The sequence below is a fragment of the Sorex araneus genome, chromosome 2 (assembly GCF_027595985.1).
Source record: "Sorex araneus isolate mSorAra2 chromosome 2, mSorAra2.pri, whole genome shotgun sequence".
Classification (NCBI taxonomy): domain Eukaryota; kingdom Metazoa; phylum Chordata; class Mammalia; order Eulipotyphla; family Soricidae; genus Sorex; species Sorex araneus.
In genome coordinates this window covers 281,704,685-281,728,111 of record NC_073303.1, presented here as the reverse complement: position 1 = coordinate 281,728,111, position 23,427 = coordinate 281,704,685, and the positions used below count along the sequence as shown (strand labels likewise).

Here is a 23,427-nt window from a genome sequence, read left to right as displayed (position 1 = left end):
CAGCCCACATAAAAACAATAAGCAAACCTCCAAAGAATTTTCTCATCGTGTGCAGGTATTCATAATAATTTTTAAGTGTTTTAATTATCTGTGAAGTGTCCTTCAAGCAAGAAAGTTGGCTTAATTTTTTTAAATGATAAGAAAAAAAATCTCCAAATGTCATCATACACTAATTAAATTTTGTGGAAACTAACACACACTAATCTAAGTTGAAATGAAATAACAAGATAGCAGATTACATGCAAAAGTTGGAGTGAAACCAGCCCAAGAAAATGAGGAGTTGAATACAGTAATAGAAACCAGAAACCTGCTTGGTTATGGATAAATGAAAGTATCAAAAATCCCCCTATAAAAAACCTCCAACCCCATCAAAAAATGGGGAGAAGAAATGAATAGAAACTTCCTCAAAAAAAAAAAAGAAAGAAATACAAATGGCCAAAAGGCACATGAAAAAAATGCTCTACATCACTAATCATCAGGGAGATGCAAGTCAAAACAACAATGAGATATCATCTCACACTACAGAAACTGGCACACATCAAAAAGAACAAGAATAACCAGTGCTGGCATGGATGCAGGGAGAAAGGGACTCTCATTCATTGTTGGTGGGAATGCAGACTTATCCAGCCTTTTTGGAAAACAGTATGGACATTCTTCAATGAGGAATAGAAACCGAGCTCCCATGTGACCTAGCGATACTTCTGGGAATATATCCCAGGGGTGCCAAAAATAAACACAGCAAAAATGACATCTGTACCTGTATGTTCATTGCAGTACTGTTCACAATAGCCAGAATCTGGGAACAACCAGACTGCCCAAGAACAGACAACTTTTTGAAGAAAATATGGTACATCTACACAATGGCACAATGGGAAACTATGCAGCTGTTAGGAAAGATGAAGTCATGAAATTTGCTTACAAGAGGATGGACATGGAGAGTATCATGCAAAGTGAAATGAGTCAGAAAGAGAGGGACAGACATAGAAAGACTGCACTGATTTGTAGACTGTAAGGTTACATAATATGAAACTAATACCCAAGGATAGTAGAGACAAGGGCCAGGAGGATCGCCCCACAGTTTGGAAGCCCGCTCATGTGCAGGGGGCGAAGGCAGTTGGGATGGAGAAGGGACCACTAAGTCGATGATGCTTGGAGGGATCACTCAGGATGAGAGATGTGTGCTGAAAGTAGACTAATGACCAAACATGATGGCCTCTCAGTATCTGTATTGCAAACCATAGTGCCCAAAAGTAGAGAGAGAGTAAGAATGAAGGTGCCTGCTACAGAGAAAGGAGGTGGGATGGGGTGGGGGTGGCGGGAGGGATACTGGGGACATTGGTGGTGGAAAATACACACTGGTGGAGGGATGGGTGTTCGATCATTGTATGACTGTAACTCAATCGTTAAAGCTTTGTAACTGTATCTCACGGTGATTCAATTTTTTTTTTTTTAAAAAGCCCCCTTTTTATTTTCCTTAAGGATACGATGATGTTGAGGTCTCAGTAGCTGGCCTGAGACTTTGACTAAATCCCCTGCCTCTGAAAGAAAGAGCCGGCCTTGTTTACAGGGACCCAGGGGCTTGCTTCAGCACTCCACACACATAGGCACTCTGGTTGAAGGTGAGGGGTGTAATAGTTACCATCTGCCTGAGCTGATACACCTGGCCCTGAGATGTAAATCATTAACATCTGTATTGAGTCTAACAAGGTAAATGTGATACATGTGGATTGCCCCTGAAATGTACGCATGAAAACACCTGTGTGAGAGCTAATAAACGAGTTGCTGATTGACCACCGGCCTTCCCCCCTCTGAGTGGTTCTTCTTGGTGGCGACGGGAGTCGGCGGATGCGTGGAGGGTCAGGCCAGAGGCTTCTCCCTTTTCCACTCCCTCTCCTATGGGGAGTAAGTTTGGCGACTGGGGGATCGTACTCCAGAGTGCCAGGGTCAAGTGGCCAGGACCCCGACATCTGGCACCCGAACAGGAACAGCGTGGACGTGGACAGCGCAGACATCGCTAGAGCAAGGTATGACCCCCTGATCGCCCCGAATATATGCAGTAAAATAGGTGACTGCATCAGAGATACCCGGCTGGTAATTCAGGTAGGGGAATGAAGGGGCGCTTAAGCCCTGCCCCCTGATAGTAAGGCAGACTATCAAAGAGTCCTCCTTGAGACAGGACTGTTTCAGTCAGTTCCCATTTTTGTTTTTGCTTCTCGCCCCCCCACCCCACCGCATATGGGGTGCCTAGCATTTATCCATTTTTTTGGCTTCTTGCCTCATTCTTGCTGTGTGGTTTGTTGTTTTTTTTTTTTTGCTTTTTGGGTCACACCCAGCGATGCTCAGGGGTTACTCCTGGCTTTGCACTCAGGAATTACTCCTGGCGGTGCTTGGGGGACCATATGGGATGCCGGGAATCGAACCCGGGTCGGCTGAATGCAAGGCAAACGCCCTACCTGCTGTGCTATTGCTCCGGCCCCTGTGTGTTTTTTTGACCTTTGTGTTCTTTCCTCTGTCTCAGTGATCTGACCTTCTCAACCCCACTAAATTTCACGGGTAACTCCATTCAGAAGCTGCCTCACCCAGGTCTGAAAGCTTTACATTATCTGCTAAAAGGCCGGGGGCTAGAATTTTCTGAGGATAGGGCATTGAAGATTTGGAGCACTATCCTTGACGTGGCTCCTTGGGTTACTACTGAGGACCTCTTCTTGTGGGACACCTAGGATCAGGTAGAAGAGTTTGTTGTAGAACGGGCCGTAAAGACAGGTTTGCATGCGCAATGGCAGCCTTAAAGGCATGCTTCCAGGAGGAGAGAGAGTCTGTCTCTCCTGGTACTAGGCAAGTAGCCGTTTCAGGGTTGCCCTTTATCAATCGGGAAACAGAGGATGGAATAGCTGAGGAGATTTTTTTGGAAGACAGACTTGACTCCTCTCGCCCCACTGCCCCTCCAGAAAAAGCTTCTTCTCCCTTTTTATGACCCAAGATGGAGAAGGATTACCGGAGGCCCTTTTGGGACATTCCGGGTCAATCTCAATTGGGTGGGGGTGGGGAGGGGGGCTCGACCTGCAGTTTGGTATCCTTGGGAACCTGGGGACTTGAGTTAAAAAGGCTGAGGATGGGCCCAACTCCCCATGGGCTGACACCCTCCTCCAGGGGCTGGCCCATCAGCCCTGCACCACTGCAGACTGGAGAGCCCTTTGTCGAGCAGTGCTCCCCCACACCCAGTTTATAAGATGGGGTGCTTTAAGGAAGAATGCTACACACAGGGGGACCATAATGCTGCTGCCCAACCCCCCATCCCCATAACATACGGGCAGCTGTCAGGGACAGCAGGTTAGTGGAGCACAGACCTCCAGCAGGCTACCATCCCGGACCCTTATCGAGATCAGATTCGTGCCCTAGTATTATCAGCCTAGCAGCGGCTTGAGGAGGGTCCCACTGAGGCCCGCCCCCAGGTGGAATGTGACAGAAGATAGTGGAAGACCTCCCAACCTTTGTTGAAAGGGTCCAAAAGAGCATCAAGTGCATCAAGCACAAGTTTCCCCCGGGGCAGCGGAGAGATCAGTTTATCACCACAGCTTTCCCCCCTCCACGTGGTTCTTTCTCGGTGACAGCGGGAGTCCGCGGGTCCGTAGAGGGTCAGGGCAGAGGCTTCTCCCTTTCCCACTCCCTCTCCTATAGGGAGTAAGTCCGGCGACCAGGGAATTGTACTCCAGTGTGCCGGGGTCAACTGGCCAGAACCTTGACAAGAGGAAAGAAACGGAAAGCTGAAATCTTTATTTGCAGTCACATCCAAAGTGGGTCTCGGGGGGGTCTGCCCCTCAGTAAATGTACCGATCCGTCTGCTGACCCCCAGCCTGTGACCCACCTTGCCAAAAATAGTGCTTCCCTAGTCTCCACCTCTATGGTCCTTCTTGTGACCATGAAGACAAGATAGATGTTCTGAGGACATGAGTCTAATATCTTCCAACCTGTCACATGCTGCCTGACAATTGTTTTCTCTCAACCTTTACTCATGTCCCTTGCTTGAGTGGCCCTCGAGTGGTAGTAAAATGGAAACTTCAAGGTCAGTCACCATATTTCCTGTCACAAAGGCCTGACAGGAGGCTGCCTTCCTATTCAAGAGCTACCCTCAGTTGGTTCACACTGAACAGATAACAACTTGGGCTGCAAACATATAAGTACAGAGCTTGGGCAGTGAACTCTATCTCTGCTAATTCTGTGGTCTTGCTACTTATAGGAATAGTCCATGCAGTTCTGAGTCCATGTATTCTAGGTACTTAGAATACATACCTTTACTCATGTATTCCTTTACATGAGTAAAGGTTGAGAGAAAAGATAACAGATTCTTAATGAACTAAAAATCTCATTTTTTCCTATCAAAAAACACCATTATCAGGGCTGGAGTGATAGCACAGTGGGTAGGGCACTTGCCTTGCACGCGGCTGACAGGGGTTCGATTCCCAGTGTCCCATATGGTCCCCTGAGCACCGACAGGAGTAATTCCTGAGTGCTGAGCCAGGAGTCACCCCTGTGCATTGCCGGGTGTAACCCAAAAAGAAAAAAAAATATACCATTATCGAGAGATGCCAGCAGCTGAGCAATCCCAGGAAGGCCTGGCGCAACCAGGCCCAGATCTCTGGACCCTAGGGGGGCTGGGGGCAGACTGAGTACCCACCCTGGAAAGGCCCAGTGCTCCACCCACCCACTTCTGCTTCCCACCCCTGCTAGAGAAACGGTCCAGCTTCAGGACTGGTCTCGAGAGGCCAGAGAGATCCGCAGCGGATCATCCCAGATCCAAGGCCCGAAGCACACAGGCGCACATGCAGCTGTCACCACCTCCAAACCACAGCGTGGACAGCCCAAGAGAGACAGGAAAATGACTGGGAAAACAGAGCAGAAGCCCACTAAACTCAGTGAGCACAAAGTAATACAGAAGACCCACCTCACACTTAAGAGCTTAGCAAATCCTGAGTCCATGGCTTTTGCAACACCATTACAAGATATATGTTGTAATAAGCAATATAAAATAAATTAATTTACTTTATAATGTAAATTATAAAGTAAATTAATTTATAATTTACTTTATAATTCTAAATTAATTCTAATTAACTGACCCTAGGAGATTAATTATTATAATTAATCCCTAAGGGAGCAGGCATGGAGAGGTGGGTGGGAAACCAGGGACCTATGGAGGTAAGGGCACATAGGAGGTGGGTCTGGTGTTGAAATATTGAAAACCTGAAACAACTGTATTGTGAACAACTTTGTAAATTACAGTGGTTAAGTAGTCTTTAAAAAAATCTTAAAAAAAACATTATCTTAGTGCATACTTGAGGATGTTGCGTGTAACTTCCTGCTTCTTAAGTGTGAGTTGCAGACTTCCATCAAAAAAAAAAAAAATACTATAGAAAAGTGGAGAGGAGGGGCTGGAGTAACAGTACTGAGAGTAGGGTGCTTGCATTGCATGTGGCCAGCCCAGGTTCAATCCCCGGCAGCCCATATGTTTCCTTGAGCCCTGCCAGGTCTGTCCCCTGAAGACAAGGCCAAGAGTAAGCTTTGGAAACCATCAAGTGTGACCCCCAAACAAAAACAAACAAAAAATAAGTGGGGAAGAGAGGAAAGGTAACTGGACAGTGAAGAAACCAGAAAAAAAAAATTTCCCAACCAGATCAAGATCAACATCATCACAGTTATCATGCTGATAGAATGTAAGAATAGTAGTTTATTAAATAGTGTTTCCCCCAAATAATATTAGCCCAATTTAAATGTAAGAAAAACATCTTGCAAATCCAAAATTGAGAAATATGACACAATTTTCCTGGTTGGTAATCACACATCAATGTTCCAGAAGGGTGATGTGTCGTCCCAAGGCGAAAGAAGTGAACCATTAGGGACTTTTGCAGACTTTGTCGCATGCATCATTTCGTTGGCTGATTTGACTTGTGTCCTTCACGATGAAACAACGGGGCAAGGGGTCGAGTATATGCTAACATCCCAAGTATAAGATCCCAAGTCTATCCTGAGTACCACATGGTCGTGGGGGCTTTAAGCATCACTGGGAAGACCACAGAATTGGGATTATAATGAAACCATGTATTACAAGCATGGCGCTTTCCTAAGTTCTGAATCATTCAAGGGAATGATTCACAAGGGAAAGGCTGAAACTGAAGTGGTAGTGAAATGCCCTAGACTTATAACTTACTGTCCGCAATCCGGGAGGCCCGTGAATACTGAAACTTGTAGCTGGAGTCTGAAATCAGTCTTGCAGAGAGGCGTGCTCTCAACCTGTGACGTCTGAGCTAACTGGGTAGTGAGTGAGCTTCAAGACAGCCTTGCAAGTAGAGGCTTTAGCTCATAATTGTAATCAGACGATCAAATCTTTGCCCAACTCTATGTTCCCTTTTGTTCTCAAAACTGAGGTGGAGTCTCTGGCATTAAGCAAGGAAAAATAACACTCCACACTGGCTGAAGCTTTCACATTAGACAAAGCACTGTTAGACGAGTCCCTCGGAGACATTCCTTTTGGTCTTTTAACTGGACTAAGAGATCATTTGGAACCGAACAGGATCCCAGGCTCCTGGCTGGACAGAACTGAGCAGTGGAGAATGAGTCCATGACGCAGTCACCCGTTTCCCCCCATTACCATACTAAAATACATGAATCTGAGGATATTTCTCTGCCCCTTTCTCTACTGGAGATATTTGATTATGTGTGTGTGTACGGAACTAAATTTAAATTGTCAATTTCTCAACTGCACGGACCTACCTTTCCCTCTCATAAATATTCATGATTACTCCTGTAAAACTCGTAAATATGTATAGTCTATGTCACCTCTACCCTACTCGGCACATAACCAAACTTTTAGTGGCCAGAGAGACGGGCATATGCTCTGCATGCTGAAGACCTGGGATTCAATACTCAGTACCTTGTGGTCGCCAGAGGACTGCTGGGAGTGACCACTGAGCACAGAGCTGGGAGAAGTCTGCAAGCACTGCCAGGTCTGGCCCCAAAGGCAAACTCAAAAATAACAGGCTTTTGGAGGGTCAGAACGATAGTACAGTGGGTAGGGCATTTGTCTTGCACACGTATGACCTAGATTTGATCCCCGACACCCCATAAGGTCCCGCAAGCCCACCGGAAGTGATCTCTGAATGCAAAGCCAGGAGTAAGCCCTGAGCACCACCAGGTGTGGCCTCAAAACAAAAAAAATCAGACCCCTTTTCCTCTTTTTGAATACTCTCTGTGATGATGGCATGCTTCCCAACTTGAATTATTTTTTAGTCATAAAGCCCTTTTTAATTCAGCTGTTCCTGTGTTTTGTTATTTGGAAGAGGGGGGAATTCCTGTGTTTTGAATGATGCAACATATTATCAGTATTGGTTCCTCAATTTTATCAAAAGTGTCACACTCAATGTAATTTGTTAAAAATAGGGGGAACTGGATATGGATTATCTGGGATCTCTCTTCTCATCTTCACAACTTCTGTGCAAATCTAAAATGCTTCTAAAAAGTGTATTATTTTAAACCTATCTTTATCTTAATTCTGAGATACCATCAAGTATTGAATACAATGCTCATCTTTTTTTTTTCTTTTTGGGTCACACCCAGAGATGCTCAGGGGTTACTCCTGGCTCTGCACTCAGGAATTACTCCTGGCGGTGCTTGGGGGGACCATAAGGGATGCCGGGGATTGAACCCGGGTCGGCCGCGTGCAAGGCAAACGCCCTACCCGCTGTGCTATCGCTCCGGCCCCTACAATGCTCATCTTTAAAGTATACCTAAAACCATAGTAAATCAAGAATTATGATAAACTCATGGCACTAGGAAAAATAATTAAAAGTTAATTAACTGAACAAACTGCACAGGCAAGCTACCCATGGCGTATTCGATATGCCAAAAACAGTAACAAGCCTCACAATGGAGATGTTACTGGTGCCCGCTCGAGCAAACCGATGAGCAACGGGATAACAGCGGTACAGTACACTGAACATATTACTGTCATCACCTCTCATTACCTAACACAAAAATCAGTTATGTGTGTTAAGCCTCACTTGTAACTTTAAATCCATTTACCAGACTATATTAAGGCTCTCATTCTCATTCTCCCGAAGAACAGCACCATATATATTATCCTGGTACACACTGAGATTTGACTATTACCACAATAGTTAATCAATGAAAAATCAACAAACACTCAGAACTCTTAGGCCCAGGGGACTCTTAAAACTCCCCTCACGTCTAATATCACCTGCGAGCCTGTGAGAGTCGCTGCAATTCCGGCCTTGTCTGGGCAGCTCCACCTCTTGCTGGAGCATAACAAGCTCATTACCACCTGTGCAGCGGCTGGTCGCCCTGCCTGGAAAATTCTTTCTCAAGATTTTAATAAACCTTACTACTTTTATTAGAGTCTCAGTTTAAAATGTCACTTTTCCCGAGAGGTCTTCCTGTTTATCCAGTCTAATGAAGCATTCTAAACTCCATTTCTCCTCGTTCGTACTTCTTTGAGTATACTCAGTATTTTGAAGGAAACACTGCTAATGACCAACTGATATTTTTAGCTTTTTTAAAAAAGTCTCTTTCAGGGGCTGGAGCGATAGCACAGTGGGTAGGGCATTTGCCTTGTATGCGGCCGACCCGGGTTTGATTCCCAGCATCCCATATGGTCCCCTGAGCACTGCCAGGAGTGATTCCTGTGTGCATGAGCCCGGAGTAACCCCTGTGCATCACCAGGTGTGACCCATAAAGCAAAAAAAAAAAAAAAAAAAAGTCTCTTTCTACCTGTGTACCAGTGTTTTTTGTTTCATGCAAGAAACAGACACCATGAGTTTCCCATAAACTTCTGCCCTTTAAAGGCAGTATTTCAACTAGAACAGCCTGTGGGGTTTTTAGGATTACAAGATGACCTCAGTAAGACCAGAGATAATGCAGAGGGTAAGGCACTTGCTTTGCAAGTTCAATCCCAGGCACTGAATATTACCCTGGAGCCCTACCAGGAATGATCTGTGAGAAGCTTTCGAGCCAGGAGTCAGCCCCAAGCACAGCCAGGTGTGGTCCAAAGTCCCCCTGCCCCCCCCACAAAAATAATGACAACAAAAACCTGAGCAAAAAAGAGACGCTCCTCACTAATAGCCATATTGAGTTATTTAACTTACATAATCAAATAATCAACATTTTTTGCAACACTGTGTCCCTTCTCATTGCCCCAGATTTAAAGTATTTAGATCAAGCTAAGACAGACTGGCCAAGCCTCAGTCTGGAAGGTTTGACAACCACTCCCTGCAAGAAGCCATCTTGTTACATTCTTCTGGTTCTGAGGGCTGAAACAGTATCTTAAGAATATTGGGGGCTAAAGTGATAGTATAGCGGGTAGTAGGGCATTTGCCTTGCACGCCGCTGAGCCGGGTTCAATTCCCAGTATCCTATATGGTCCCCTGAGCACTGCCAGGGGTGCAAAACCAGGAGTAACCCCTGTGCATCACTGGGTGTGACCCAAGAAGCAAAAAACCAAAACAAGAGTATCTTTGTACATGACCCCAGGACCTCTAGTCAACGATAAGAAGACTGTGACTCTCTTATCATTTTATGACCTCTCTTTAAAAAATGTTCTGATAACAACGGGGAGCTGTGTAGGATGCATCTCGCAGCAATCATGGGTATGATAGAACCTACAGTCCATAATGGCCTCATTACCATACTTCAAGTCCACCCCATGACGTTTCTCTGTCCTATGTTGGGGTAGGGAGGGAGTTCTGGGGGCCACTTCAGTGATATTCGGGCAATGGGGGAGAGAATATTCAGTGCTGCTCAGGGCCTGCAGTGCCAGGAAACTCCAGGCCACCTGGAGGTGCCAAGGGTTGCCATGAAGAGCCAGGCATGCAACCAGGGCCAGGCACATACAAAGCATATGCCCCAACCCCTGTGCTATCACTCTGGTGCCTCCAACAATTTGCGCGCGTGTGTGTGTGTGTGTGTGTGCGCGCACGCGCGCTTATGATGTATGTCTTGTATGTTCTTCAGCTGCACACTCCCTTAACTCCCCTTCATAAATATACATGAGTTTCCTCAAAACCTACTACCTATATATAGTACTCTCTTGAAAACTGCTAAATATGTGTAAGAATTACCTTAGACTAAAACTAGACTGGTGAATGTTGTCACACTACCACAGAGGTTCTTTAACTTATTTCACCCACCACCTTTCAAGAAACCAAGCAAACCATTAATTACTTGCCCTCCAGGGAGGTAATCCTGCCATTGAGAGGGTCATGGATTCTGCCCACTTCACCATTTATGAAGCAACTGGACCACCCCAGAGACTAGGTCCCAGAGCCAAAGTCAAAGGAGGAGACCAGCCATGGGGACCCGAACATTCTGTATCTGAGCCCTGTCATTAAGCACCAACCCACCCCTGGTACTTCCTATCAGGAGCAGAATGGCGAGGACGTACCCCCAGCTTCATAAACCCTGAGTAGACACATATACAAGTATCCCAGGTCTTCCTGTTTGCCTAAGTCCCATGCCCAAGATCCTATCTTTATGGGTCCTACAAGCAAACAGAACATGGATAGAGACACTCCAGGACTCACTGCCATCTTGGCACAGAGACACACGATCAGCCCCTTTAGCTGAAGGCTGAGCCTGTTTTGTGTGAGGAGAAACCTAACAATATTATTACTTCCCCCCACATGTCCTGCCCCCAGTCTACCTTCCTTTCTAGCACTCTCCAATTGCACCAGAGGGTACTATTGGGTTCCTGGATCTTTCCAGCACCTTCCCAGGGGAAATAGCATTGCCCACTTTTGGAAACACTGCTCTGCCGGGTATAAAACCCAATTCCCTGTTCTTCTCTTTGAAGCCTGTTTCATAGGTAATGCTACTCAGACTTGCTTCTCAACTTAAATAAGTTGTTTCTTTGCCAGAAACGTTCCTCTTTTCTATTCAGCAGTTTCTGTGTGGCTTGGATGATACTCATAAGACCTGGAAACTGCACAGTGTACCTGGGCCACAGTGAGATCCCAGGTGAGGAGAAAGAGAGAATACAGGGCTCTAGGGGCCTGATTTTATCTGGGTGAGGGCAGGGGGGGGTGTACTGTGGTTTCCAATACTTACTCCTTACTGGCAAAATTCCTTAGCGTGGGAATTTAAAACAGATTGACAAAAAAAAAAAAATTTGTGGAGGGGAAGGGTGGGGAGGAAGGCACAAGAAATCCCAACGGGTAATCATCAAATCAACCAGAACCTGTAGGACAAAAGAGCCTTAGTGGGCAGAGGCAGCCTGACTCATTGTGTCCTGTATCTGACAAGTGCTTATTTGAAGTAAACTTTTGGGAAGTTGATGCCTTAGTCGGAGCTTAATCAGGCACTTACATTACAAAAAGAAAAGAAAACATCTGACTAACTACACACGTGCTCTCTTCACCACCACCCCCTTTTTAATGTGTTTAAACACATCTCTTCATTTTATGACCCCCTTTAAAAACAAAAAGTTCTGGTAAAAAATGCACTGGTACACTAGAACCCACAGGCCGTAGTCTGAAAAATCTGATAAAAGATCAGAATACCGAGTATAACTAACGAAGCCTGGCCCAATGAATGACAAGGCTGTGAGCCAGTAATAATGTTTACAAGACAAAGACTTTCTAAAACTCCCTACTGACCAAAATGCTTAATTCTAACTCAAAAGATGCCTTAAAACCTACTGGATCCTAGAATCCTCTATGAACACTGTGAAAATGGAAAATTTCTACCAGATCAGCCTAACCCTGACTCACAGGGTTCTTAACAATGTCTTCCCATGTGAATCCTACTTTCACTGAGGAAATATTACAGTTGTTATATACAGAAGTTTAAATGCCACTCTTTAAGTGACCCAGATATAATTGTTTCCCTACAGTAGGCTCATCCGGTCCTGGGTAATTTCCCAGTAATGTGACTATCTTTCTGGCGCATTTCCAAAAAGAACACCCAGCTGCATAGAACATTCGCAAGTAAACCACAGCAATAATTCATGACATATCTTCATGTTACTCAGGGCAATTCCACCAGAACAAGTTCCCCTCAAGTCCTTTCTGCTTCCCAAAGTCTAATATTCCCAAATATTAGAATATCAGGCAATATATGTACAAATCTCAAATGAAGGACTCTCCTGGTACTCCTGTGGCAAGATCAGAACCATATACTTTGGGGCCAGGGAGAAGACTCAGAGGCTGAAGTACATGCTTTGCAAATAGGAGCCTGGGGTAAGGATCCCTTTCATCAGATGATCCTCCGGGTAGTATCAGGAATGATCCCTGAGGACTATCAGTTGTGGCCCAAACACCACCACTCCCTGCCCCCACTCCACAAAAATACACTTTTTGATTGAAAATTTCCATCTTTAGAAATTTACCCTAATATGGACAGGGTCCAAATAGGAAGAACGTTAGAATAAATGAAATATGAAATTGAAGTGTCACAAGGCTGAGCCTGATAGCAAAGGATGAGGTGACAGCTACCATAATATCTGCCTGCCCCCATCTTGTCATCCTGCCTGCCTCAGTTTAACGAGAAAATTTTTTTAAAAATTGCTTGCTCCCTCCTTCCCTTCTGTTATAAAAGTATAAAAGAGGGTAATTATTCCCTACTGGTATCCTATTCTGGGGACCTTCCACATAGGAGCCTTTCTTCCCTTTCAATAAAGTATCCTCTAGTGTTTAACCATTTTCATTTCTTATTTGGGACCAGAATTTGGGCAACACTGGGTGGGCTCAGGGCTTACTCTTGGAATCAGGGATCACTCCCGGCAGTGCTCGATGGACCATGAGTGGGTCTGGGAGTTGAGTCACAGATGGCCACATCCAAGGTAAGCGCCCTCCCTGCTGTACATCTCTCTGAACCCTGCCCCCCACTTTCCCTTTCAACATTAAAGATCCAGAGTTTTTTGCAACATAGTCATTCCTGATTAATTATTCATATAGTAAAAGATGGTTTGCTCGGCTCGCCACAATTTTTCCAGTCCATTATCAATATCAAATCACATTGCAAGAGTCATATAACTCTAGTAATATTATTAAGAATAAAACAAAATATTAGGGTAGAAGTAAACCGTATTAAGCCATTCTTTAAAATATGGTAAAGGGGGGAATGGAGAAAAGTACAGTGGGTAAGGAGCTTGCCTTGCACACAGCTGACCTGGGTTTGATCCCCAGCACTCTACGTGATCCCCAAGCCCACCAAGAATGATTCCTGAGTGCAAAGCCAGGAGTAAGCCCTGAGCACAGCCATATGTGTGCTCAAAAAAAAAAAAAAACACAACAAAATAAAATAAAAATAAAATAAATAAAATAAAATAAAAATCAGTAAAGGTCCTGAGTGCAGAGGTCTAGGGTACCTGCTTGCAAGCATATGGTTAAGGATTCAAAACCTCAGTGTCCCACATGTAAGAAATTTGGCAGCTTCTGTGATTTCTGGCAGCATAAGCAGTTTCCAGAAACATCTAATAAGGCCTGTATCTATCAACGTCACAAAGGGGGTGTGGAGTGGCAGGCCATGGTCAGCACTGCAACTAAAAAGGTGTGCAAATGCCATGTTCAGGAAGTACAACCTCAAGTGAGCATGGACCGGAGACTGCAGGGCCTCCAGAAAGCTGTGTACCTCCACTAAGAGTACAACCCCAGAAAGCTGTGTACCTCCACTAAGAGTGCGACCCCAGCAAGCTGTGTGCCTCCACTAAGAGTGCAACCCCAGCAAGCTGTGTACCTCCACTAAGAGTGCAACCCCAGAAAGCTGTGTACCTCCACTAAGAGTGCAACTCCAGCAAGCATGTGTGCAGGCATCACAACCAAAGCAGCAACAGCATGGCTGAGTGCGCCTGCACCATAACCCAATGTGATCCTTGCCTGGAAACCCACCCTGGTTCAGAGAGCAGAGGTTGCAAAGCTGAGGTGAGGTTATGGCCTTCACAGGAATAGACAACATCAGTCCCAACCTCCCACTGGGGCTCAGACCACCTTTTATCACAGACAAGAAATCCAGGAGAAGACTAACAGTAGAGCAGAAGAGTTTATTACAGAATACGATCCATTCGAAGGGAGAACACGGAGAAAGAGAAAGAGCCAGGGAAAAACAAACTATGCGACAAAGAGAGTTGCAGGCATCTCCAAGACACAGTACTCTGAGTTATTTGGGGGTAAAGACCCTCTGGAGAGTCTTTTCCAAGCTGCCTCAACTCGGCTCTCTATACAGAAGTGGTAGATAAGATAGCACTGTCGTCCTGTTACTCATCAATTTGCTCAAGCGGGCAACAGTAACATCTCCATTGTGAGACTTGTTACTGTCTTTGGCATACTGAATACGCCACGGAGAGCTTGCCAAGCTCAAGCTCTGCCTTGTGGGCGGGATACTCTCGGTAGCTTGCCTGGCTCTCCAAGGGAGACGGAGGAATAGAACCTGGGTTGGCCGCATGCAAGGCAAATGCCTACCCACTGTGCTATAATATTTTTGAGTTCTAGTGCCTTTGTCGTTCTCTGTATTTCCAGAATCTTTGTAAATTATCTCCAGAAGTGTTCAAGCTTTCATTTTGCACTGGATGCAGGCTGGTTCCTTTTCACATATTTTTTCTCTCCAAAAATTTCTTGGTATTATGACTAACAAGGAGGCCCCTACCTGAATCCTTACCTCACTGAAACATATTTTAGGGTTTCCCTAGATTTTTCCAATAGAAAGATAGACTTTTTTTCTAAATTTTCTTGTGTATGTGTATGTGTATTTTCAAGAACGTTATTATCATCTCTTTACCACTAAGGTTTTTGTTTGATCCAAAACCTGATTGCCTAGAAGACCATTCTAAAATCAAAGCACCCCTACATAATTAAGAAGCTCTAAGAAATGACGTAGAATGAATCATGAGAAAAAAGATGTTTTTATTGTCCAAAGAGATACTAGTGGATCTATTCAACTAAGGGATTTTGATGCTTTTCACTATTTAACTTTTAAGTATCACTGTATCACTGTCACTGTTATCCTGTTGTTCATCAATTTACTCCAGCAGGCACCAGTAACGTCTCTATTACACTGAGCCCTGAGATTTTAGCAGCCTCTCCTTACTCGTATAGTAAATGTAAGTGCCGTTCTCTGCACATAAAGTACAAAAGAGCACCAGGATCATTTTTAACTAAAAAAGATTCACATGAGAATTTAGAAGTCATTTGGTCCTGAGAGATTCAGTTAAAAGCTGCTCTGAGAAAAAAGTCTCTTCTAGAGCTCAGGATTTAGGAGGCCTTTTCTGATGATAAACAGACATAGCTTTAGAGATGTTCCAGACTTGCTCATGAGTCGCACTGGACAAGGAACAGACCAAAATAATTTTAAAGAAAGATTACTGAGTTTATTATTTTTAGCAATTACCACTTTAAAAGGAAAAACTCTTAGGGCTGGAGAGATAGTACAGTGGGTCGGGCACTTGACATCCACCTGGGCTCCGGCTCCAGCTCCCCAGGTCCCCAGGGCTCTGCCAGGCACAATCCCTGAGCACAGATCTGGAAGGCCTGGGCACAGCTGGGCATCATCCAAAAACAAAAGGGAAAAAAAAACCCTTTCCTTCCTGTAACGCTAAACAATGTTAAACTACAAAAGCAACACGATTTAGTAAATAAGTAGCTTGAAAACTATTTATAAAAAGGTTTTTGTTTATTTTAATTTTTATTTTTTTGAGTCACTATGAGAATAGTTACAGAGCTTTCCAGTTTAAGTCTCGGTCATACAATGATCAAACACTCATCCCTTCACCAGTGCACATTACCCACCACCAAGAACCCCAGTATACCCCCCAACCAAAGCCCTCCCCCTGCCGATGTGGCAGATGATTTCCACTTTACTCTCTCTCCACTTTGATCACATTCAATATTTCCACAAAAGACCCATAATTATTGGGGCTGGAGAGATAGCACAGCGGGTAGGGCGTTTGCCTTGCACGTAGCCGACCCAGGTTTGATTCCCAACATCCCATATGGTCCCCTGAGCACCGCCAGGAGTAATTCCTAAGTGCAGAGCCAGGAGTAACCCCTGCATATTGCCAGGTGGGACCCCCCCCAAAAAAAGACCCATCATTATTATTTGGAATTTTCCCCAACAATCAGACCTGCTGAAAAGGCATCATTAGATAATTTGTTTTCTACTGCTGATTATGAAGAGCATATGATGTCATGTGGCCACAAAGTGGACATGTGATTTTGGATTTTTGATATTTTAGTAATAAGTCTGGAGGGATTTCTGCCAAAGGCCTCTGGGTTCTAAGATTGGTTTGTGTGCCTCTAGGATCATGGCCATTCAGAAGCCAGGAGCTGTTCGTGGGCCACAACCCCAGGGCCTCGTTGGGGCGGGGAGAGGGGCCAGTTCCACCCCCTATCCCGTGGGGCCTCAAGTGTCACATTACTATAGTCTCATATCTGGCTGTCCAGTAGGTTCTGAAAAGGTGGCAGCCACCATGCTACTGGGGAGAAAAGGCAGAAAGGACAAATACCTTTCCCCACCCAGGGTGGCACGGTGCTGTAGTTCAATGCTCAGTCCAGATGCATTTCTGCCAAAAACTGCTGGGTTCTGAGATTGGTTTATGTGCCTCCTAAAGCCGTTCAGGAGCCAGGAGCCATTTGTGGGCAGTAACTCGGGGCCTCGTAGGGGCGGGGAGAGGGTTTTATAAAAAGTGTATAAAAAATGTGTATTTTTACTTAAGTGTACTTAAGTAAAAACAAAGCCAACTGTATTATTAGACGAAAAATTACTTGAGTTCAGAGGTAAAAGAGCTATCATCTCCCTCTCCCCCCAAACTACTCTTATAACCACTACAAATTAAAATTTTTCTAAAAATAATATTAACACAAGCCATGGAGAATCCCAAAGAGAAGTTGGTATGCATGCTTTGTATGCAGGAGGCCTGGGGTTGGTCTGGGGGTTTGTTGTTTGATGGGTTGGTTTTTGCTTTAGGTTGCTGTCCGGGATGTGCGGGCTCCTGTTTCTGGGACTACTGCAGTCTGCAAAGAAATACCAACATGTGTTTTTAAATAAAGAGCTTTAATTTAAAAACCCATAACACCAAAGACAGCTGGTGTCCGGTGTGTTAATTTTACAGGCCATCCACGAGGACCTGGAGTAGAAGTTATGCGGTAACAAATTTGGCATCCAAACTTGGGGCAATCAGCATCTCTATAGTGAGTCACAGAAACATATTTTAGAGACCAGAGCAGTCACAAAGGTAAGCAGAATGGAAATTTGTCTCCCAGGGCTGTCCTAAAGGCTCAGTGGGATTGGCACTGCATGGCAGCCATTGATTTTTCAGGGTCATGTATTTAGTCTCATGCCAGAACCTGGTCATGGGATAAAGCACGTCCTCCTAAAGACCCAGATTTAGAAAGAGAGGACAGTTCCTTACCTTCGTGTATTTCCTTCATACCTGCCTACCTACCCCTTCCAAATCCTTCCTCTCCTTGGCCTTTGGGAGAACATTCCTGCAAAGGCTGCTTTTACTTTTCAGGTGGGCAAGGAGCCTGTGTACTACTCAGCGGGGGCCAGGTTAATCCCCTATCACATTCAGGATGTAGAGGGTTGCCCGGACAAGTGAGCTGATCTGGGAGCCTGAAGCGTTCAAGAGCCCTTCAGCCCAGTCTCCCATTTCCTCCAACCATTCTGGACAAGCCCAGAATTTATGTTGTTGCTCACTTTTGTGGTTCTGATTCAGAGGAATATCCCCACCAGATTCCAGCTCCGGCTCTAGTGCTAATGCCCAGGCCTACTTGAACAGGGACCTTCGCTCTAGCCCTCAGCAGCAGGCACAAAGAAGGAACAGAGGAATTCCCCTGCCTGACAAAGTCAAAGAATACCAACCAAGTCCATGAGAGCTCGGTTAACTCCCCATAAAGACTTCAAAGAAACAATCCCATGACACACAACGACACAAGGAAATCAATGGAAGACAGCCAGCCACAAGGACAATATGTGAACAAAATCCAAACAGGAATCATTAAGCTGCATAATACTGTAGAAGAACTAAAAAACATAATAATCTAGCTTAACCGCAGAATGATAGAGAATGAAGAACAAATCAGTGAGCTCAAGGATAATGCAGAGGAAATCATTTAAAAAAAAGATGAGAAAAATTGTAATGGAGGTAACAGATTTTTGTGACAGTATCAAGTGGAATATTTGTCTCACAGGGGACCCAGAGGAAAAGAAATAAGAGAGAATTCTTATTTGAAAAAACATCTCCAAACTGCAGATGGAGACAGACACTCATATCAAGGATGTGCAAGGAATTTCAAACAAAATAACCAGAAATACACCAACATACATTGTAATAAACACGTCAAAGTCAAAGAGAGAGGTAGACTCCATAGTCTAAAGGAACAATCATTACTATGCTTTATACATAGTTCAGAAATATTTTCTCAGTTCACAAACCTCAAAAAAAAATTCGTTGCTGTTGCTTTTTTTGTAAACTCTGGTAGTGCTCGGGGTTTACTGGCTCTGCACTCGGGAACCACTCCCGAACCATGTGCAAGGCAAGTGCCCCAGACACTATGCTATCATTCCAACCATGACAATTTTTTAAAAATGCAGTCTGACTGGCAGATAAGCAAAATTCTTCCCTGTACTTGTTTATCTTTCTAGGAAGTACGATGCCATTCACAAGCACCGATGTTTTCAAAATTGACTGTGATTAATCCTCTATCACTTTATGTCCTGTAACAGTTCCAGTCAACCTGGTGCTTGGTGTCAAGACTGAAAAATACATTTCCAAATCAACTTTATAACAGAAGATATATGGGGAAAATATCTATGCAAAAACTTATGCAACTCTCACGACACCAAAACTTTTATGAAAGGTGAAAAATGACAAATACATTTGATAAAACTAAATTAATGGAATGGGGGCAGGGTTTCTTCTTCAGGTAAAGAGAACACTTTGAATTAGACTGTGGCATATATTGTACAACTTTGTGACTATACTAAAAGAATATTAAATTACACACTATAAATGGGTGAGATGCCTAGAATGTGAATATCAATTTTTAAAAAATGGAATACATAAGTCTCAAAAAAATAACACTGGCTATCAAAGGTGTAATGACATTCTGAAACGCAGGCACTATTTTATGGCAGAGTAATCAGCTGAGCCCAGGAAGTTACCAAGATGCGTAAAGCTAGGATGATGTCCTGAGGGTTTCAGAAGAAATGTGTTCTGGACTTTGGCTTCAAAAATTAAATATATATAGGGGCTGGAGCGATAGCACAGCGGGTAGGGTGTTTGCCTTGCACTCAGCCGACCTGGGTTCGAATCCCAGCATCCCATATGGTCCCCTGAGCACCGCCAGGAATAACTCCTGAGTGCAGAGCCAGGAGTAACCCCTGTGCATCGCCAGGTGTGTCCCAAAAAGCAAAAAAATAAAATAAAATAAATATATATATAAAACCCCTCATATTCAAGACCCAAATTTGTGTCACTCCTCTAAGATGCTTCCTTCTGAAGAGCTACCACTGGCTTTTCTAATTCAGTCAATAGCAGGGAAAACACACCCAAGTTCCAGATCTGCAGCTGCTGCCAGTGCTGTGGCCTAACTGCTTCACTCTGTGGCGGGAGCCCAGGACCCGCAAGGGCGCCCAGCATAGTCCGCTTTGTGCTCTAAGCGCATCCTTGGGTCATGAACTCCTCTGAACGCGGAATGCTTTTTGAGAGAGCATCTCCAAGTCTTTCAGCTGACCCATTTTCTTTTTATTCTAGTACAATGAACAAGTTTTGGGTTTCAATGAACTTCAGTAAGTCAGGAAAAATAAAAGCAGAGAGCACTCACCTATTTTCAGAGCAAGATCTATAAGACCACTCAGTCTCTCTGGGCCCAAACAGAAGATGCCCTTTTTAAATCAAAGACAATGAAAGCAGACGTAAAATACAAAAGAAAATAAGGTGATCCCTAAGGCTATAGCTGTCAGTCATAGCCATTAAGCATTTCTATGAAGCCATGAATAGCTCCAAATGTCACTTAAATGGAAAAACAACTTTTGGTCCTGATAAAGGGAACATGATGAGCGGATTCCAGGGTTAGAGGCTGATTGTATAAATATGTTCATTTGAATGAAAATTTACTGTTATACTTTTTAAATGTATGTCCATAAAATAAAAAGGAATAAAACTCCTAAAGGGGAATTAGAGTAGCTGGTTGAATATGTAAAACAACTTAAATTAATCCAAAACATAATGTTTAAGCATAATAAAGAGGTTCAGGGTACAGTAATGACAATAATGGTAATAATAATAATATTAAGTCTTAAAAGCAATGCCATCACTATGCTAAACTCTAAATTATCTAATTTTATAATAAAATGTATATTCTTGGGGGTTTTTTTAAAGGCATATACTCCATAAGTGTGTCCTTCTACAAACTCCAATACCTCAAACACACTGGTTCAACCTGACAAATGGTTCCACCATAGACTACCTTAATTCTACTCTACCCTAGTAAGATGAAAAGGACCTCTGTGCCATTCTGGCACATATCCACACCCCAAGGGTGAAAATGGAGCTTGAAAAGACTATCTATTTTTCTACTTTCATTTATTGGGAGCAAGCAGCCGTTTCCAGCCCAAACCTCCTTCTCTCTCCCTGTACTTCATAGCTATTCTAATGACATCTTTACAATTCCACAGAAATCTGACTAAACCTACAATTCTTTAGGTACTTTTCTGAACAAGGATCTCTCCCACCCCTTTTGCCATACTTCCTTCATTTTTAAGTATAACAACTTATAATAGCAGTGATGTTCTAGGCTGACAATGATACCGTACCACACCCACTACCAGCACACCCTTGTCCCTCCATCACTATTCCTAGGTCCCTTCTCACCAACACACCTTGCCCCACAGTCGACAGCCTCAGTTCTTGGCAGTATCTTTTTGGTGTTTGTTTTTTTGCTTTTTGGGTCACACCCAGCGATGCACAGGGGCTACTCCTGGCTCATGCACTCAGAAATTACTCCTGATGGTGCTTGGGGGACCATATGGGATGCTGAAAATCTGAACCCAGGTCGGCTGCATGCAAGGCAAATGCCCTACCTGCTATGCTATCGCTCCAGCCACTGTTGGCAGTATCTTAGGGTTTGTGTCCATTGACCATTGTTGTGCCCTTGTCTTATTTCTTTATATTCCTTGAGCGAGGTTATTTGGTATTTCTTTCTTTTTCTGAATCTCTACTTAGCACAATGTTTTATGGTTCCATCTTAGTTACAGCAAAAGACAAGCTTTCATCTTTTTCTCATAACCGAGTAGTGTTTCATTGAGTATATAAACCACATCTTTATCCACTCATCTGCTATTGGGCACTTTGGTTGTTTCCAGATCCTGGCTATTGTAAGAAGCACTGCAATGAACAAAACTGTACGTGTATCTTTTTTGTTTTTGTTTCTGTTTGGAGGGCCACATTCTACTGTGCTCAAGAGTTACTTCCACCTTGGTGCTCAGGAGACTGTCTGGTGCCAGGAAGCAAAGCCAGGGCCTCATTCATGCAAGACATGTGCTCTACCACTCAGCAATATCCCTGACCCCCTTTTCAGTTGATGTGTGTGTGTGTGTGTGTGTGTGTGTGTGTGTGTTCCTGAAACAGATATAAAGAAGCATAATGGAATCCCTGGGTAATGTGGAAATTCTGTGTTTAATTATTTTTGAATTCTTTTTTTTTTAATTGAAGTCACTTTATTTTATGTACAAAGATCTGCATGTGTTCCAGGTACCAGGTAGATGTTTCTGATGACCAACGTCAGAAGTTCACTTAGTCCAACTTGATGAAGCCGAGGTCCTTCGCGTACTGGCAGAAACACTGGGGCACACATTCAGGCCGTATTTCTGGATCAGGCTGTGCCGGCTGGAGCAGATGCCGCAAGAGCGCAACCCCTGGCCGAATTTTCTCGGATGGCTCCAGTAGAGCTGCTGGTGACCCATCTTGCTCACTCAGAGGCAACGATGCAAAAGGAAGGAGCGGGCCTACGAGTGCGCTCTTGAAAATTCTAATTATTTTAGAATTATTCATAATGTTTTACATAGAGGTGAACCAAAAAATGTTTGCTCTAACCCGTAAATGGGGATTCTTTTTCACCACATCCTTATGTAGCTTTTGATGTATTCTATTTTCCAGGTTTTCTGATGTAGCTCATTTTCACTGGTGTGATATGATACCTCAGTCATCTTAACCCATATTTCCCTTATAGTCAGTGATAAACATTTTGATATGCCTATCGGCCACTGTATATCTTCTCACAGAATTATCTGTTCAGCTCCTTTTCTGCCCCTCCTCACTTTATTTTATAAGGTGGTTTGTTTTGTTGTTCAGTTCTGTGTTTGGATATAAATCCTTTGTCAGACATATGGTGTGCAAATATTTTCTCACATTGAGTAGGATGTCTTTTCATTTTAGAAAAAATTTCTTCCTTCTATCATTTAAAATTTATTTTTATTGGTGTAATATAGTTTGCATTAATAATGAAATCTTGGCTTTATACTTGTAGTTGAACAAAGACCTTAAAGGTAAAATTACTACATATTACTTGTCAAATATAAGTGAAATAATGAGAATTCCCTCTTGCATCTTGATGACTTCTTACGATCAAACTCCTAGTAATTCAACTTCAGGGGCTAATGAAATTTTGTTATAATAATAGCATTAAATAATAACACACTGCTACTAAAATATAATATTTTAAAAATTGGTTATCCCATAACTGATATAACAGAGATATTATATATTAAATGCCTGAAATTCCATAATTTTGGAACCAATTAATGTATGAAAATTTTAATTTTCCTTAAAAGCAAAGAGGTAAAATATAAGACCAATTATCAAGCACTTTTATTTTTGGTTTTTTGGACCATACCTGCTGGTGTTTAAGAATGACTCCTTGCTCTGTGTTCAGAGGTGACTCCTAGCAGTGCTCAAGGGACCCTGTAGTGCCAGGGATCAAACCCAGGTCTCCTGAATGCAAAGCATGCATTCAAATTATTAAGCACTCTCTCTCTCTCTCTCTCTCTCTCTCTCTCTCTCTCTCTCTCTCTCTCTCTCTCTCTCTGTCCCTAAGCACCTTCTTATTGCTTAATACTACAAAATTCTTACATTATTTGTCAATTTTTTTCCAAAAAGAGATAATACTTACCAAATTCTCACAATATTAGAGTATTTTTTTGTATTTTACATATAATAATTTTTTCCATGACAAAATCACTTGTGGGGTAAATACTACTGTAATCTCATTTTCTAGATTAAAACACTGAGAACTCGAAACAAGTCAAGGGACTTACATTTATATGTTGAAGATTTGAAGTCTGACAATTAGGTGTGAGTCCCTTGTCTAGACAACTGGCCCTCACCATTCAATGAAGCAGATAATATCCGTGGGCAGAAAAGAGGATATTGAG

The 23,427-nt window shown here is 43.4% G+C and overlaps 1 protein-coding gene and 1 pseudogene across 1 annotated transcript in view; both read right to left on the bottom strand.

Annotated features, from left to right (window-relative positions):
• PPM1L (protein phosphatase, Mg2+/Mn2+ dependent 1L) overlaps window positions 1-23,427 on the bottom strand; it is a 238,831-nt gene that overhangs the window by 197,945 nt on the left and 17,459 nt on the right. The window lies entirely within an intron of this gene.
• On the bottom strand, window positions 20,155-22,078 carry LOC129402149 (40S ribosomal protein S29-like; annotated as a pseudogene).